Here is a 17,329-nt window from a genome sequence, read left to right as displayed (position 1 = left end):
GCCGTGCGTCAGTTAGCGATCGGGCTTTCAGAGCGCTGTAGAATTCCCAGCCATCCTGTGATGGAGCATGGCACTCCCCCCCCGCCCCCCCCGCGTCATGAAAATGAAAAGTTTGCCAAATTCATCATGCGAACATTGAATTTGGAATTTGTTGTTTACTTTGAAAAGTCAAGCTTTAGTTGGTGTGTTCAATTAAAAGGTATATACTATTACTCTTTAATTAAAAGTAGCCAATTAAAAAAGCTGAGGGGAATCAGAACTTCATATCGTTTTCATGGTATTCAAAGTTATTATATGCAGTGTGTACTTCTCCGGTTTATCCTGTTATATGACATGTAAAGTCATTCTGAATATCACGGTACATATCAAAAGAAAAAACTACATTTTTTTTCATATAAATCTCCTTGAATATTCATACTATACTTAATGTTACATTATCAGTCCATTTTACAGAAGCATATCTGTTTGTTTTTACTCTATGAGAAAGTATTGACAAAAACCTTCATTTTGGTTAAAGAGTTTTTTTCTTAAAGACAAAGAAAATATTGAACTTTCAAGCAAAACAAGAGTGTTGTGTAAATTGTTTTCGTGTAATATGAATCTAACATTTGCATTCCGGGGGAAAATATACTGCATTTGTGTATATAATGTCCTAGACCTTGGGAGTGCTCTTTGAGTGCCTGGTGGATGGGCATAGCTGATTACACTGCGAAGGGTTCTTTATGGTTTCATCAATGAGCTTTCTGTAATTTTGGTAATCCTAGATGGTTTGCTCTACAATGGAACTTTTGATGATGCTCTATGGTAGAGTTGGTTGTGTTGAAACAAGCTGGATGGTGTTTGTGTGTGTGTGTGTACGTATGTGTTTTAATTCGGCCAGAGACAGAAACTAAATGACTTCAGAGATGGGAGTCTTCTGTTTGGGGATGTACAACTCTAAGGAGAACAGCTAGAAGAATCTCTTGTTTTCACTGCATGCCGTCTATTTCATTAGACTCCCCCCACCCCCGCCGTCCCCCGGCTGCCCCTCAACTACTCCTGATGTCATAAGCTGAGTCATTCTAACAGTGACAAAGACTCTGTTAATATTCATCCCCAGTGGTGAAGATGCAAATGGTCCAGTGACTACTGACGTAGTTTGGAGTCTTTGAGAAAGAGAATACCCTCTGAATTAAAAATATTGCCAATATTTTTAAAGCAATATTTTCTTCAATGAATATTTAAAATCAGTGCATCTTTTTCATGGTCTTCATCATCATAAAACCAAGCAACAAAAACACTTATTCTACATTGGTTCGTTTATTTAAAAATTTAAAAGGTAGCAAAGAAGGAGAATATAAAGAAACAAAAGGTTTCTCTCCTCCTCTCCTTTGTTTAGAACAAGTACAATTGTAGGAGAGAAAATAGGTATGTGGAGACATGCTCAGAGACGAAATGGTAGAAAATAGATGAAATTTAAAAACTCTTTTCTCCACTTCCCTTACTTATACATAACGTCCCTTAATTCTCTTAAGATTATATGCAACATTAATTGTTTTATCCAAGAGGGCTGAAAAGCAGAATAGTCTAACAATCTGGTTTATTTAAAGTAAGGCATTTTGAAAAATCTGTATGCTGACCACAAATAATTTGTGGTCATATATTCATATATATGTAATATACATTCACACACACCACCTCTAGGCAATAAGAAAATACAACATAACATATATACAGAATTTTCTGCAATAAGGTGATTTTATAGCCGTTGGACAACATTACTTGAATATGACTCATACTGGGGAAGTATGTATGATTTTGTAGAAGTTGCTTTGGCTGATATATGGCTGCTAAAACTTCTTCCTAGGTTGTTGTCATCATTTCTAAGTTGTAAAGTGTTGTCATACTCATATTTCTCCTATCGTACCAGCAGATCAGGCTGGTTTTCATTTTAGTATTATTGCCCTTACTTTTCTAAGGGACATTACAGACTATGGAAATGTCTGCAACTCTAGGCCAGTCTCACCTATTGTCTGGAGTCGAGACAGGCTATAGAAAAAAATCTCTGTGACATATAATAGGCCCCCAAATTTGTAGGGTTGTTTATCCCTACAAATTCACTACCAGGGGAAAAAAAAAAAACGGGGGGGGGATATACTCTTTTACTGAGAGTAGGTAATATTATAATCTTCGAGCCCTTTTCTGAACGACCGAAAATCAGGATAAGCTTATACGTTTGAACAGTTCTTTCTGTATTGTTTGATCCTAAAAAGTAACCTATAGCTCAGAAAAACTCAGACTTTACAAGATAATTTTGTTGTAAGTATAGTTTTTCTCTTAAATTTGTAAATACCTTACAAAAATATTTATATGTATTTTGGGGGAGAAATAAAGGGGTCCTTTTCTGTTTCTCTTTGCTTGCCTCTATAGCCTGTTCTAACTCTCTGAAGACCAACTCTGTAGAGGTTCCACATTCCTAGAAGGAAAGACAAACTCCTCCAGCTGAGTTTAGCTGAAGCCCACTTCGGAGAGATGGTAGCTCATAGGCAGATGCTGCCATTACTGTAATTACTATTGTCTCGTTCACTGAACCTAGACCTGACAGAGCACAGCTGTCCTTAGAAGGGCACCCCCTAAACAGTGCTTCCCCAGCCTTCCTAATCACCTACACTGCAGAAAGCCAGGTGGAGCGCCTTCACGGCAACCTGGCCCATTTAGAATTTGAGGTCAAATCCAACGCTGGTGCACGACTGACGAGAGGGAAGGGGTTTAAACAGGAAGTGATTTTAAAAGGAAAAAAATACAGAGAAAGAAAAACTATGTCACTGAGGATCAGATTGCCAGGAGACAGTGCTACTATTATCTGTATCCAAAACTAGTCCTCCAGGCCCCATTAAAACAGAGCCCATCACCAGGGTCATGCTGGCCTTTGGACAGAAAACCTTGCTTTGTGGAACCCTCTAGGAAGAAGATGGAACGCTTTTCGATAAGCCTTACAATACAATCTGTATAAGGAAGTAAATGGTAGTTTTTAGAGGACACTTTGTTGCTCCATTTTCCTCGGGACCTCAGTACATAGAACTGGTGTCTGTCTACCGGAGGACATCTCACGTTCATTCTCCCATGGTTTACTTGACTGAGACCTCTGTTAGGCTGAGGAGAAGGGAGGAGGGGGCAGCAGGCTATCTTTCGTAAGGTCCTGTTTCAGAGCGAGGCTGGCTTCATGGTTGTCCCACCTGTGCCGTCTTGCAGGGCCCCGTGCAGAGGAGCCCTGAGCTTGGTTTAATGCTCTGTTGTCATTGTCTTCCAATTGTTAAGACATTTTTCAACAAGGTGCTCCATGTTTCCATTTTGCACTGGGCCCCTCAAATTCTGTATTCCCTCCTGTCCACAAGAGTATTGCTTTCAATACCACTCACAATGCAGATCAGAAATTTAAAATTTTGGCCTTGACCTAGACAATTAGGAAGAAGGAGAAATCTTTATAGAGCTATGGTTAAATGTAGTGCATGCCATATGATATTATTATTACCTATTCCTTAAGACTATTCAAAAATGTTGGATGAGAATAGCAATGACATTATATTCTAAATATCATATTTGGATATTTGGTGGATATTCTAATTTACCTCCCCACAACCCTCTTTTGATCACATCATAATTTTAACTGAAAGTATAATAGAGTTTTGGGAAAGATCTCTAAGATGCCTACTTTAGGTGGAGTCGAGAGGGGCGGCCTTTCTCTGTCCACCTCGGTGTCAAGAACCTCCTGATAGAGGTTCTGTGACTCCTGTGACTGCCAATGGAGAGAGCTCCATTCAAGTCCAGGTAGACGTGCCTTCCTGTGAGACCTCACACTCAGCCAGAAGGGCGCTGCAGAAAGGGACTCTGGTGTCACAGTCGTTAACAGTCGTCTGCCTCATCTCCTGTCTCAGCCGAGGCTGCAGCTGCTGCAGGGAGTCCCAGCACAGTGCGCCCATGATCATGCCCTCCTCTTATGTACGGTTGTCCTCCGTGACTTTTAAGATGATGGCAGAGAGCAGTGGCTCGAATCCAGATTTACTGATGCAATTTATTATGAACTTCTGAAGGGGTAAACAGAGGATTGTGTATGAGCTCACTGAAACCATCAGATTGAGTCTGTCCATCCTTTTTTTTTTTTTCTTTCTGGTACATTTAAATAGCAAAGGCATGAGTAATATCTCAAGGTCTACGACTAAGGAGGTAAAATATAAAACAAGTGTTTTCAGGTAGGCCACATGATGCTTTGTTTATATAGCATACATTTTTGGTTGTTTGATTTGAGCATTGTATCTGGAAAATATACTGTACACGTTTATTTTCACAGATAGGGGTCTATTTTCTTTGCAGAGCAGGTGCTTAACTCCCATTAGCGTAAATGGAAGTTATGTGAATTCAGTGAAAGACAGAGAAGACCCCTTTTATTATTTGGCTATAATTTTAATTCTATTCATGCATCTTAAAAGTTACTTAAATAGACAGTGGTTGCATGCACCATTTAAATTTTCTAAGATCTACACTTGAAAATGAGCCTAGCTCTTGAATACGTTTCCAGGATTTTGCTCCCCAAACTGTGGGATGCAATCTGTTTGTTTTGGAGCTGTATGATCCCATTAAATTAATTGAAAGATGGGTAAGATAACAAGTCAGAAATTAACTACAAATATAACCTGAAAATGTTGAGTGTATTCTGAAGAAGAATACACTCAGAGACCTGTTCATCATTGTTGGATTTTTAAAAATGATGTGTGAACACACATATTCTTAAGAATTAAAAATAAAAATTACTCCCTGCTGTGGCTCTTTACCGAATAGCGAGCTTTTCTATTTATATATACGTACGGAGCTGGTTTTACCAGCACATGGGCCAGTGAGTATAGAACTATTCACGTGTCCTGATGATTGATCGTCAGCCTAGCTACCTGTCTTTCTTGCAGATGTGTTTTATAGCAAGCCCGTTGCCATTTTTAATGCTTCATTGCTGTCACACAGATGCAGCTGTCATAAATATCCCCTAACAACTATGTTTGCTGCTTATCTGAATTAGTTAGAATGCTGTTTGCAGCACCAGTTGTGAAAGAAGCAGTTTATCTTCCACCTCCTATTATTTCTTTTTCCATTAACCTCTTCTAGAGAAGACTGTTTTCAGTTGTGATGAATACTCATAAGTTTCAAATCCCTGATTGTTTTTACAGTAGTCAAATGATAAAATTCCAAAATCATTTCAGCCTAAAGTAGAATCTGAAAAATAAAATGGCAACTTAAAAACTAATTTGGGAGATGAATAAATCTTATCGTCCCAGCTTTATTTGCTTGGTATCCCATTCACTAATTACCTAAGGAAATGTGTATTAATCTCTAAAGTTTAACCCTGAGCTTTGGCAACATTTCATATAGCTTGTTTGAGATGCCTCTTTGGGGCCAAAAGAATGGCAGTCATTTTATTACAAATTTTAATAATTTGACATTTGTCAATGTGTTAAAAAGGCCTTGAAAATTTTTTAGAAAGGAAAAAGGCAGGAGAATACGAGAGATCAAATGCAACTGCTAAAACCGTAAGCATGAATTTAATGTTCATTTTTTAAAAAGATTTATTTATTATTTATTTACTTTTGGCTGCATCAGATCTTAGTTGCTAAATGTTCATTTGAATATATTTTAAAGCTGAAATTAAAAATTAGAATGAAAAGTTTACTTGGATTCCCAATAGGAAAAATGACCTGTGCAATATACTTTAGAATGATGGTCAAGGTATGATAATGTAAGAGGACTATTAAAATGTGCCTCAAACCATTCTCATAGCCAGCTAGAATAAGAATAAAAGCAAAGAGATTCCATGAGCCATTTTCCTTGCAGCTTAAATAGCAGTTCTACGTAGGAGCACCTGATAAACTGGAAGTACTGGGAGTCAAAAAGGGTTTGAGCAAAACACAAAATAAATAACAATACACGTATGGTTTTTAAGTCGATTACACGGAGGCAATAATTGTTTGTTTTGTGGAACGATTTCATGTTTTCCAGTAGGACAGTGCCTACATCAGTTTTCCACAGGAATTTGTGCTCTAAATAATCCCCCTCTGTGGGGAAGGGGGGAATGCAGAACACAAAATAAGTTAAAGTGAAATTTGGGGGTTGATTCAAATAAGAGTTCCTTAATGAAAAAGAACTGCACTCGAAATCAGTCGATTTAATTATTGTGCTCTATGAAAGCCATTATCCCCTGCTGATGACGAGCCTGATAGCATAGCTAAGCTCTGGGAGCCTCCAGAAGAGAAGGGCAGAGCTAGGCTCAGCTTACCAGAGTCCAGTTATAATCACCCAAAACACTTGTGTTTCTCATTAAATGAGTGTGGCCATAAGTTGCTAGACTCTTGAAGGTGTTTTAAGTAGTAGCTTATTCTTCAGTAGATAAACAATATTTTTATCTTTTGCTGATACTAAACACTTCTTTTGGTTTTTCCCTCCATTGCAAAGACTTTGGCATAAACTATTCTGTGATGCCAAAATCCAGATAAAAACTGAAAATCCAGATACTTAGTTCTGCCAGTAATATCTAGATATTTGATGACATAGAAGCAAAACATTTGGGATTTTTCAACTGGACTTTTCAGTTTTTAACCTGAATTTTTATTATCATAGCCACAAACCTGTGCAGTTAAGTCAAAAGCACAAAGGCATATATTTGCATGGGCAGATTTGGGGTGCTAATAAATATAATTATATAAAATAAGCTACTTTGAAATAACATATTCATTTCCATGTCATAATAAATTATATTTGAAATAAAATAATCTGATTAAAATGGACGATTATAATTTTAGTATTAACTTGATTTCTTCTAGGAAAAGTGTTGTAAAAAGAAAAGTGCTATTCCAATTAATGTTATAATTATCTTATAGTGAATGTAGTCACAGTGGCTTTTATTTTGATAATTACATATGTAAAAGACCATGATTAAACTAATTATTATATAAATAGTGTGCTTATTCAGGTAGCATTAGTGTATAAAAATGGATTTAAATATATTTTCAAGCCACTTTTTTCTGAATTGATAATACTTAATGACTTTTATATATTATGGAGTAGTTGATTAAGTGAAAACACTAATATCTAATTTTATAAAAACCAAATGTGTGCAGAGTAATCTGCAATATTCAATGAAATTAATATATTCCCATTTTGGTGATAAATGGTCTTTGACTATAAACCTTCTGAAACAAGTATCAGTTTGTATAATTAATCATCTTTATGATTCTTCTGTGGTTTCAAACTGTCGTCTTCAATAGCAGTTTGGATTTTGAAGCAGTCATTAATTATAGTGTTAATTTTTTTTATGTCTAACAAAATTGTGTTTAGTTTTAGAATTTCAAAACTGCTAAACTTTATCTTGAAAAATTACTGCTTAGAACGGTAGCCTCAAATCACAGCTTAGACCAGCCCGAGCATGAAGCTGCTTCAATCATATGTGAGTCTAGATTAACACTGGCCTGTATAGAAATGAAGTTATTTGTTTCTTCTGCGAGTATGTGTGTTACTATTGGTATATCTAAAATAGAATATGAAATCAAATATCTGCCTATACATGTTGATGTATAAATATTTATATGCCATACAGGCTGGACTTGCAAAGGGAGGAAGTGAATGAATCATTCTATTCTACTTTCAAGGAAGGTCTGCATGAATTTTTGAGAATGTCAGCTATCAGACCATCTTTCCCATTTTAAAACATGAATTATTGATCAACCATTTAGGGAATGTCAGAGCTTAACATTGTAGAAGAAAGTTTGCACTCTTACTTTTTAGGCTGGCCGATAAAGCTGATCGTGGTCCATTCCCCGAGATCTTTGTCCTCAACATTTAGACAGGATCTTCTATTTTTACTTGTCTTGGCATTAAAAACCCTTAGGAAAAAACTGAACATCTTCTAGTATCCTAAGAACTAGGCACCCTTTGACTGAGGGGAAAAAATCAGTCTGGCAGCCCTCCTTTGGCTTATCACATTCCTCAGTAGAGTTTTTCTGATTTTAGAGTGCCACATCCACAGAAACATAGGTACTTGCCAGTTGTCTATCTGAACAGGATAACCTGGCCTAGCACAGTGCCTGGCACATAACAGGCACTCAGTAAATAATTCGGTGAATGAATGTTTCACATGTGAAAGTTGAAGGTTAAGGAAAAGCTTAATGGTGTGAAGCGTTCAGAGGGCAGCCTCCACATTGGCTATAGATAAATCCTTTGACTATATTTGCATGGTAAAAGATACATAGAAAATATATTTAGAAAAGAGTGCTTGTCCTTCCTCTCCAGTCTCTATCCCAGTCACTCTCCCCTCCTTTGCTTTTACCGTTTTTTTGTGTGGCTCCGGATGTGCGTGCAGGCTCGGCGGCCATGGCTCATGGGTGCAGCCGCTCCGCGGCATGTGGGATCCTCCTGGACCGGGGCACGAACCCACGTCCCCTGAATCGGCAGGCGGACTCTCAACCACTGCGCCCCCAGGGAAGCCCCCCCGTTGCTTTTAAAAGTGAGCAGTTGGTCACTAGAGGTAACAGAAGGGGAACAGTTTATTCAAATAGTCGTCAAACCACTGGAAAAATGCTTCTTTTTCATTTTGCTTTTTTTGGACACTATAGATATGGTAAATCATGAACTACATTATAAAAATACCTCTTTTATGCCCAAACATTCAGTAGGAGGGAATAACATTTCTTTTATTGCCTTGGTAAATGTTTTTAAGATGTTTAGCAATAAGCCTTCTTTTTGTCAAAACTGCTTAGATGCAGTGGTTGCTAGAAATTTACTAGAAAACCTATAGTAAATATCAGAAAGAGAAAGGATATATGTTTAGTCAGCTGGTATGAGAGATCAGTTTGAGTAGCATATGCTTTTTCATTTCCCTGTCAGTTTCTTGATCTTTTGTGTTATGGACAAAGAATGGTGGTGAAGTTTAAAAAGTTTATTTTCCATTGTTGCCCACCAGCCAAAGTTTTTAGCAATTTTTTCCATCTTTTGGACAGAGAAATAGATTGTTCTAAATAATAGAAAAATAATGCTGAAGACATTTCTAAAGAAAAGAGAGTGACAAGATTTTGATACAGATGTGAACAAGGTCATCTTTAAGCCATAGTGAATTAACTCTTTTTCAGCTGTGTGGGTTTTTCCCCCCTCAGGTAAAAACTTCAGAATTTTGCCACACTTCCCATGATGCTAAATTTTAACATGAAGAATAGTTCTAAATGTTCACTTTTTAAGAATAATGTTTAAAATTATTTCCTTCAGTGTTTGCTGGCTTATTGAAATTGATATAGACTCGTATTTGTTACTGTTTACTTTTGACTTTTATGTCCTAACTTAATCTTTTTCCTTAATTGGGTGGTAATGGATTTTTTAAAAGTATTGTTCTGACAAACATGCTATAAAGGCAAACACTCATTTAAAGATACTAGGAAGAGAACTTTAGCAGAAAGATCTCAAGCTTCATGGGTGGATAGAGGGTTCCCTTAGATAGGATTTTCAGAAAAAAGAAACTCTTTCTTAACCAAAAAATAATCAGATATCATCAGACTACCATAGCTTAGCATGATGCTAAATTTCACAGAAATTTTGACCTACTGGTAACAGCAGATGCTACAGAATGGAGACTAATGTAACTTCTACTTTCTGGACTTCTCTAAATACTAAGTTACCACACAGTATATCTTTTCGTGGTGGAGCACTGTAGTATACTTATGCGCTCTGTATACTGCATTCTGGCTTGGAATTTTGGTTCGTGGTTTCATCCATTGTTACCAGTGATGCTAGACTCTCCCAAGAGTTAAATACAGTGGAGCTTGGTCTCGTTCTGTTCTGGCAGCTGTTTCATTGCTTATGACCTCCTGCTTTGCTTCCTTCTGTGTGTGTGGCAAAGGGAAGTGTCCTAAAAAATACAGGCTTCCTCTGAACACAAATGTGTGTTTGTACACCGGTAAGTTCGCAATCTCCTGAATTGGGGTGCCATTAACAGTTGTACTTTTTAAAAAGCTTTTAGAGCTTAGAAGGGTTTAGCAGTTGTTCTGTGGAAACCCATGTTCACGTCCACGGTTTCTTTAAATGCATTAGCAACAAGAACAACAAAAATCAGTGTGCATTACAGTGAAAAGGTAATTCGTAAGATATCGTTTTAAAGAAAACTTTCATTTTTAGGTTAATACAGGAGCTGAATTGTGTATCTCTTTGGAATCCATGGTTAACGTAATTGTCTCAGACTTTTTTTTTAATGACTCCGTTTAATTGAAAGATGACAAAGATGCTGCCGAACCACACATCCTGGAATATTCATCCTGAAACCTGGAGTCCTACTCATTTCAATTTGCTTGGGTTCTCAGATACGTTAAGCGTGGCACACTGAAATTACAGAATGCCTTTCTGTCTTAATTATCCAAGATATTTTTAAAAAGTAACCTGCTTTTATACTAGGCAGTGCCTGAGACAGATACTTTTAACATAAAAAATACAGCATTGGGCGGTAGGAGTTACTGCAGATAATGCAGCTATTTAAAATCAGCTGCTAGGTACTATAAACCCTTTAAAATTACTAACAAATGAGGGAGGCTTGACTGAGGACTGTTTAGAATGGTTAGCCATGTGCTTATAAAAAGGGACACATGCATGATATTTGTGTGCTTAACCCTGGTTATAAAAAGTCATTTGATTTTTATAACAGCATGTTCAGTGGTTACAAGGCCTTACAACTTGAGCTAAAAATGTAGACTCCCACCATAGAAAGTGCCATGAAAAGGAAATAGCTTGGGCTTCCCTGGTGGCGCAGTGGTTAAGAATCCGCCTGCCAATGCAGAGGACACGGGTCCGAGCCCTGGTCCGGGAAGATCCCACATGCCACGGAGCAACTAAGCCTGTGCGCCACAACTACTGAGCCTGAGCTCTAGAGCTCACGAGCCACAACTGCTGAGCCCACGTGCCACAATTACTGAAGCCCATGCATCTACAGCCCATGCCCCACAATAAGAGAATCCACTGCAATGAGAAGCCTGTGCACCACGACACAGTGTAGCCCGTGCTGGCTGCAACTAGAGAAAGCCCATGCACAGCAATGAAGACCCAATGCAGCCAAAAATAAATAAGTAAATAAATAAATTTATAAAAAAAAATTAAATAGTTTGACAAAGCTGTATTGGTCATATTTGAAAAATGAAAAAGATGCATGTGTATGTGTGTGTGTGTATATTTACAAGGAATAATTATACTTGGAATTTGATTTTTAAATTAACAAAACGTCCTCTGACAGGATTTTTCTTGTGATCTGAAAGAACCCTTTCCCCACACCCAGTTCGTGAAACTCAGTCATACATTTAATAATAGCTATGTAGGAAATGATTTGTATGGGTTCTTAAGAAAGCAAATATGATCAAATCTAAGGTGTACTTCTAAAAAATGCAGTGCTCTATGTAGGTGAAAAGAAGAAAATGGAAGAAAGAAAATAGGTAAGGAAGCGAAAAAAGGAAAAAAATTGGAGGAGAGGGAATTAACGTTAAGAAGGAAAAATGTAGGGTGAACAACATCATTTATCTGGGGTTTATAATGTGCCAAACACTGAGCTTAAGCTTTTTATATTTGGGGGGAGATCTTGTTTAATATTCACAATGGTCCTAGGAGTTAGTGGAAAAATTCCTTTTTCTCACAAATGAAGTGAAAACATACATTTCCTAAGGACACCCAGGAAATTATTGGCAGAGCTGTGAAAGAAACCATATCATCTGGGTGCTGTCTGAGGTGGAAAAAAGTCAACCCTGGCTCCATTCTCAAAATCTAGTTATTGTGCAATCTGTGCCTCCCTTTAGGTACACAAGAAGCCCAGGAAGCCCAGGCAGGACACCCAGTGGTTAGCCTAATTAGTTATTTGGGGATGGGGCAGGGCAGGATCTAGGGGCATACTCCATTCCATTCAGGAGGGTGGGAGGCAGACCCATGACACAGCCTCAGAACTAGGGGGATGAAGGGGGAGCATGAAAACGATCAATTTTCATGAATTTTTCCACAACTTTTGCACGTTTCCTTTTTATTTCTGACCTTTACATCTTCCAGGAATCTTAGAAGATTAAAACTATTTAGAATCTTTTAGCAGGTGACTCAAAACACATTACCTGCCTGCCATGGTATGCTGGCATTTCCTAAAGGGGTGAGGCTCCTGATTGCCCACACTGACATGCGGTAAGTTACATGGTCTTGAGCAAATCATTCAGCTCCCTGTCCTTCTGTTTCCTGTCTGTCAGAGAGAGGTCTGCTTCTTAATGTCCTCACATAGCAAAATTAGAATTAATTCTTAAAGCAAAACCACAAAGATGATATCGAATTGATACGTATGCCACTCACATATGTGATTTTTAGGAACATGTTCAATCTGAGTAACTGTTCATAGAACAAGAATGCATGACTATTCTGTGTTGAACTCATAGTACTTTCTTCACTTAGATTACCTTTCTCATCCTCTCCACATCTCTTTTGATAAATGGGTCAGACACCATCATCCCCATTTTACAATTGAGGCAATGAGAGGTTAAGTGCCTGACCATGGCCAGTAACCAAGATGAAAGCAGGACTTAAGTTTCCTGTCCATATCTAAGGCTCATTTTACCTCCTCCTTAGGGCCAAATTACTGCTTCACAAACTACCTTTGGCCTTAGTTCCCTTGGCTGTAAATGTATGGTCATATCATATCTATAAGAGGCACCTACTCTTAGAGCTAAGATTTTGTTATCTCAGGAATTGGCTCCCTGAGTGCTTTTGACACAAAAATGCTTTATACAGTTAGCAAAAAGTTAGAAAACAATCATCCAATTGCGAAGGGGGGTGGTAAACTGGCGAGTGGTGAACCCTGGGTGAAGCAGTAGAAGAATCTGAGTCACCTCTGACCTAGGATGTGGACATTGGTGGATGAATCTGAAGGCCCAAAATGTTTCCAGATCCAATTTGACTCAGGACAATACTGGTCAATTTTTTCGGGCCCTTTTTTATGGTAGTCCCTTGATATAACTATGGGCTATTTCCTTCACAGTGCTTCTCAAATATGTTTTTTAAATTAATTGAAATTGTTCATCACCATTAGACACTTGTGAATATTCTTCCTATCAATCAGAAATTTAAATTGTTTGAAAATTATTCTAAACTTATTTTCAGGGGGAAAAAAATCCATAGTGATGGTCTAGATTTAGCCTTAATGCCTTGACAGAAACCTGAAGAGATGCTGAAGCCATGTCATTAACATGCCATTTGCTTCCCTGCTACTCGCTTGACACACAACACATACCAGGAAACGTTGCAGTTATCACTGTAAGAAGGTAAATTTTAGGTTACTCTACTCACTTTCTGAATATCAGTAAAGTTTAAAAAAAAAAAAAAAAACCTACACCAGTATTCACACATTTTGACCTAAGAAAACACCATAATTAATATTTATAGTCATCATATGCCAAAATGATTCATCACTGTATCTTTAGTCCTACCATAGTGCCTGCCATATAGCTGGTACTAAGTCCATGATGACTAAATCAGTATTGAATAGATATATATATGCTTGTTAGAAGGGCATGACAGCAGTCTTTCTCTTAAAGAAACGAGCAGAGTTTTTTAATCCTACTTAATGATTAAGGTAAAATTGGATTAAAAGTCTCCTAGAGAAAGTTTCAGGTGCACTTATGCTCATGAACTTATTTTCTAGACATTTCTAATAAGAGAGAACCAGGTGAGAAGAGTCGGGAACTGCCAAGGGTAAGAAGGACACAGTTCTGTCCAAACAGATGCTGTTTACAGCCAAAGATGTAAAATGAAAAGAGTGGTGGTCTTGTGTGTTAGGATACCTGTTTGGTCTTACCTACAAGTAATTCAGATGCCAAAAATTATTACTTTGGGTGTGGAAACAGCCTGTGAATACACATTCAAGCTAAGATTATACTTAAAGTGCTTCCTGATGGTGATATTTAACTCTAAAAATGGGGCAGTGTGCACCTCACCTTCTAACATTATGATGATCTTGGATTGTTTTTATAGTCAGCTAGATGAAAAAGTGTGATAGGAGGAGGTAGACAAATTTAAGTTTCTAGAAGCAATTGTGTTCTCATCCTGTTCTAATCAAGAATATTGTGTGTGTGAACCAAAACAAGTGAACTTTTCTGTGAAGTTTATGGTATTCTAGAGAGGAAAATGCTTGGCAGAGCAATTTAAAAAAGAAAAAACAAACTTCTAATATTTTCCCAACCTAAATGAAACTTTCACAGATCAAAAAGACAAGATATGTTAGAATACTGTGAAACATTTTTTGAGGGTGCATCTGTATTTTTAAGGACAAATATAGTACTATTATTTCCATCACCATGGAAAAGGTCAAATGTATTGCAGTAGTTCCACAGTAGGGTATATTTTTATCAGAAACTTTTAAATTTGATAAAATTCATTCTTAGATTAACATATAGAAATCTGTTGCATTTCTTTACACTAACAATGAAATATCAGAAGGAGAAAGTAAAAATCCCATTTAAAATAGCATCAAAAATATAAAATACCTACCAGGAATTCCCTGGTGGTCGAGTGGTTAGGACTCTGTGCTTTCACTGCTGAGGGCCTGGGTTCCGTCCCTGGTCAGGGAACTAAGATCCCACAAGCTGTGGGGTGCAGCCAAAAAAAAAAGTATATATATTTATTTATTTATTTTATATATATATAAATATATTTATATAATATAAATATATATATAAAATACCTAGGGATAAACTTAAGGAGGTGAAACACGTATATGCTATATAAAACCTATAAAACACTGATAAAGGAAAGTGATTCAAAGAATGGAAAGATATCCATGCTCTTGGATTAGAATTAATATTGTTAAATGGCCATACTGTCCAAAGCAATCTACAGCTTTAATGCAATCCCTGTCAAAATACCCATGACATTTTTCACAGAAGTAGAACAAATCCTGAAATGTACATGGAACCACAAAAGACCCAGAATTCTGAGGAAAAAGAACAAAGCAGGAGACATAACCCTTCCAGACTTCAGACTGTACTACAAAGCAATAGTAATCAAAACAGCAATGGTATTGGCACAAAAACAGGCATAGATCAATGGAACAGAATAGAGAGCCTAGAAATAAACTCACACACCTACGGTCAATTAATCTGTGACAAAGGAGCCAAGAATATACAATGGAGAAAAGACAGTCTCTTCAACAAGTGGGGCTGGGAAAGCTGGACAACATGTAAATCAATGAAATTACAATATCCCTCATACCATATACAAAAACTCAAAATGGTTTAAAGAACTAAATATAAGACATGACACCATGAAACTCCTAGAAGAGAGCATAGGCAAAACATCCTCTGACATAAATCATAGCAATATTTTCTTAGATCAGTTCCCCAAGCAAAAGAAATAAAAGCAAAAATAAACAAATGGGACCAAATCAGACCTAAACTTCTATAACAGCAAAGCACAGCCTATGGAATGGGAGAAAATATTTACAAATGCTGCTACTGACAGGGGGCTAATCCAAAACATACAAACGGCTCATACAACTCAGTATCAAAAAAACTGAACAACCCAATCAAAGAAATGGGTAGAAGACCTTAATAGATATTTCTCCAAAGAGGACATAGAGATGGCCAACAGGCACATGAAAAGATGTTCAAAATCCATAACTATTAGAAAAATGCAAATCAAAACCACAACTTGGTATTATCTCACACTGGTCTGAATGGCCATCATCAAAAAGGCAAAAAATACTAAATGCTGGGAGAGGGTGTAGAGAAAAGGGAACCTTCTTACACTGTTGGTGGGAATGTAAATTAGTGCAGCAACTATGGAAAACAGTATGGAGGTTCCTGAGAAAAAATAAAACTAGAGCTACCATATGATCCAGCAATCCCACACAGCAATCCACATACCCAGCAATCCTGGGTATATATCTGGAAAAGATGAAAACTCTTAATTGGAAAAGATACATGTACCCCAATGTTCATTGCAGCACTATTTACAATAGCCAGGACATGGAAGCAACCTAAATGTCCACTGACAGATGAGTGGATAAAGAAAATGTGGTGTAGATACACAGTGGAATATTACTCAGCCATAAAAAATAATGAAATAATGCCATTTGCAGCAATATGGACAGACCTAGACATTATTATACTAAGTGGAGTAAGCCAGAGAAAGATAAATATCATAGTATCACTTATATGTGGAATCTAAAAAATGATACAAATGGATGTAGATACAAAACAAACAGACTGGCATAGAAAACAAACGTACAGTTACCAAAAGGGAAGATGGGGGTGGGAAGAGATATATTAGGAATATGGGATTAACAGACAGAAACTACTATATGTAAAATAGATAAGCAACAGAGATTTACTGAATAGCACAGGGAACTATATTCAATACTTTGTAGTAATATAAAATAGAAACTAATCTGAAGTATATATAATTGAATCACTTTACTGCACACCTGAAACAATTTTTAACTCAACTATACTTCAATTTTTTTAAAAAAACCTCAAAGATTTTACTTACAAAAGCCTTTAAATTTTGTTTTATTAATGGTAAATATTAAAATTACTACTTTGATTTCTTTAACAAATAAAGGAACGAGACTTCCAAAAAATTTCTTTGAAAAGTTAGATGTGCAATTTTATATGTCATCAGTGATACTCAGTTCTGTCCCAGACTGCATCTGGACACATATTCAACCCTTAATGTTTCATAATTTTTATTAGAGTTGTTTCTTAAGTCTTGCCGTTACCACTACATGAAACTATGTAAACACATTGACCTGTTTTGTTTTAGTATAGTTTCTATACATTGCTATCAATAAAACATTACATATGGTATCATATAGTAACTTAAATTTGTGCCATTTTAACCAATAATAAGTACAGTGTTAACGTTTAGAAGCCAAACCCCTCGAGTATATCACTTTTACTAGTGAGATCTGCTTTTTTCCCCCAATATTTAACGTTACATGAAGTTACGAGGCATTTTAGATTTAACTTGATTCTCACCTTATATGAGAAAAAGTTATGTTATCAGGATTCGCTTTTGTATCTTCTTGGGCTTTTTGTTTTGTTTTTGTGGTTCTTTCTGGGAGGGCTTGGTCAGGAGCTGGAGAAAAGACAAGAAAGGGTGGACCTATTCTTTCATATAAATACGTTGCCAACCTTTTCCTGCTCATACTTTTTGTTAGCTCTTTGTATAATTTGAGGACTTCATTTCCCCAGTGCAGTATTTTGTAAAATTGAAGAGAAAAATGAATAGTGGAGCATAGGAAAATAACTCAAAGTAGAGAAAA

The 17,329-nt window shown here is 36.8% G+C and overlaps 2 protein-coding genes across 10 annotated transcripts in view; one reads left to right on the top strand and one right to left on the bottom strand.

Moving 5' to 3' along the window:
* Nucleotides 1-17,329, bottom strand: part of SLC25A13 (solute carrier family 25 member 13) — a 296,284-nt gene that overhangs the window by 54,025 nt on the left and 224,930 nt on the right. The window contains exons 21-24 of one of the 4 annotated variants that reach the window (XR_010945511.1): nt 17,043-17,142; nt 14,557-14,651; nt 8,345-8,536; nt 1,287-4,064 (exon numbers count right to left, since the gene is read on the bottom strand). The gene's annotated coding sequence lies outside the window, so the exon portion shown is untranslated. Of the gene's footprint in view, nt 1-1,286; nt 4,065-8,344; nt 8,537-8,761; nt 8,807-14,556; nt 14,652-17,042; nt 17,143-17,329 lie in introns of those variants that run through there. The other 3 variants (XR_010945513.1, XR_010945512.1, XR_010945514.1) reach the window with 3 other exon arrangements.
* Nucleotides 1-17,329, top strand: part of DYNC1I1 (dynein cytoplasmic 1 intermediate chain 1) — a 338,694-nt gene that overhangs the window by 316,559 nt on the left and 4,806 nt on the right. The window lies entirely within an intron of this gene.

The sequence above is a fragment of the Pseudorca crassidens genome, chromosome 8 (genome assembly GCF_039906515.1).
Source record: "Pseudorca crassidens isolate mPseCra1 chromosome 8, mPseCra1.hap1, whole genome shotgun sequence".
Lineage (NCBI taxonomy): Eukaryota > Metazoa > Chordata > Mammalia > Artiodactyla > Delphinidae > Pseudorca > Pseudorca crassidens.
This window is presented reverse-complemented; position numbering and strand designations above follow the sequence as displayed.